At 42.3% G+C, this 2,079-nt stretch overlaps 1 non-coding gene across 1 annotated transcript; it reads right to left on the bottom strand.

Annotated features, from left to right (window-relative positions):
• Window positions 1-340: 340 nt before the first annotated feature.
• LOC112739480 (small nucleolar RNA R71) lies at window positions 341-448 on the bottom strand. Its single transcript, XR_003170417.1, has one exon. It is a non-coding gene; the product is annotated as a small nucleolar RNA R71 (small nucleolar RNA).
• Window positions 449-2,079: the final 1,631 nt, after the last annotated feature.

The raw sequence follows: 2,079 nt of genomic DNA, 5'->3' as shown, positions 1-2,079 counted from the left end.
TACTCCTGATTTCTATGGGAGAAGCATCTCAATCCCTGCCATTGGAGCAAACAACTTTGAGCTTAAGCCTCAATTAGTTTCTCTAATGCAACAGAATTGCAAGTTTCATGGACTTCCATTGGAAGATCCTCATCAGTTCTTAGCTGAGTTCTTGCAAATCTGTGACACTGTCAAGACCAATGGGGTTGACCCTGAAGTCTACAGACTTATGCTTTTTCCTTTTGCTGTAAGAGACAGAGCTAGAACATGGTTGGATTCACAACCTAAGGAAAGCCTGAACTCTTGGAAAAAGCTAGTCAATGCCTTATTGGCAAAGTTCTTTCCACCTCAAAGATTGAGCAAGCTTAGAGTGGAAGTCCAAACCTTCAGACAGAAGGATGGTGAGTCCCTCTATGAAGCTTGGAAAAGATACAAGCAATTGATCAGAAGGTGCCCTTCTGACATGCTTTCAGAATGGAGCATCATAGGAATCTTCTATGATGGTCTGTCTAAACTATCCAAGATGTCATTAGATAGCTCTGCTAGAGGATCTCTTCATCTGAAAAAGACGCCTACAGAAGCTCAAGAACTCATTGAAATGGTTGCAAATAACCAATTCATGTACACCTCTGAAAGGAATCCTGTAAATAATGGGACAACTCAGAAGAAAGGAGTTCTTAAGATTGATACTCTGAATGCCATATTGGCTTAGAATAAAATATTAACCCAACAAGTTAATATGATTTCTCAGAGTCTGTCTGGAATGCAAGCAGCAACAGGCAGTACTAAGGAAGCTTCCTCTGAAGAATAAGCTTATGATCCTGAGAACCCAGCAATGGAAGAAGTGAATTATATGGGAGAACCCTATGGAAACACCTATAATCCTTCATGGAGAAATCATCTAAATCTCTCATGGAAGGATCAACAGAGACCTCAACAAGGTTTCAACAACAATAATGGTGGAAGAAACAGGTTTAGCAATAGCAAGCCTTTTCCATCATCTTCTCAGCAACAGACAGAGCATCCTAAGCAGGACTCCCCTGACTTAGCAACTATAGTCTCTGATTTAATCAAAACCACTCAAAGTTTCATGACTGAAATAAGGTCCTCCATTAGAAACTTGGAGGCACAATTGGGTCAGCGGAGTAAGAAAATTACTGAACTCCCTCCTAGTACTCTCCCAAGCAATACAGAAGAGAATCCAAAGAGAGAGTGCAAGGCCATAACCACATCTCACATGGCCGAACATGGAGAGGAGGAAGAGGCAGTGATTCCCACTGAGGAAGACCTCAATGGACGCCCACTGACCTCCATGGAGTTCCCTAATGAGGAACCATGGAAATCTGAGGCTCATACTGAGACCATAGAGATTCCATTAAATTTACTTCTGCCATTCATGAGCTCTGATGAATATTCTTCCTCTGAAGAGGATGAAGATGTTACTGAAGAGCAAGTTGCCAAGTACCTTGGAGCAATCATGAAGCTAAATGCCAAGTTATTTGGTAATGAGACTTGGGAGGATGAACCTCCATTGCTCATCAAAGAACTGGATGACTTGACTAGGCAGAAATTACCTCTGAAGAGACAAGACCCTGGAAAATTCTCAATCCCTTGTACCATAGGCACCATGACCTTCGAGAAGGCTCTGTGTGACCTGGGGTCAAGTATAAACCTCATGCCTCTCTCTGTAATGGAGAAGCTAGGGATCATTGAGGTACAAGCTGCAAGAATCTCACTAAAGATGGCAGACAATTCAAAGAAACAAGCTTATAGACTTGTAGAGGATGTCTTGGTAAAGATTGAAGACCATTACATCCCTGCTGATTTCATAGTCCTAGAGACTGGGAAGTGTATGGATGAATCCATCATCCTTGGCAGACCCTTCCTAGCCACAGCAAAAGCTGTGATTGATGTTGACAGAGGAGAATTAATCATTCAAGTGAATGGAGACTCCCTTGTGTTTAAAGCTCAAGGATATCCCTCTGTCACCATGGAAAGGAAGCACGAAGAGCTTCTCTCAATACAGAGTCAAACAGAGCCCCCACAGTCAAACTATAAGTTTGGTGTTGGGAGGCCACAACCAAACTTTAAGTTTGGTGT

The sequence above is a fragment of the Arachis hypogaea genome, chromosome 13, assembly GCF_003086295.3.
Source record: "Arachis hypogaea cultivar Tifrunner chromosome 13, arahy.Tifrunner.gnm2.J5K5, whole genome shotgun sequence".
NCBI lineage: Eukaryota > Viridiplantae > Streptophyta > Magnoliopsida > Fabales > Fabaceae > Arachis > Arachis hypogaea.
The sequence above is the reverse complement of the archived record's forward strand: the minus strand, read 5'-3'. Positions and strand labels throughout refer to the sequence as shown.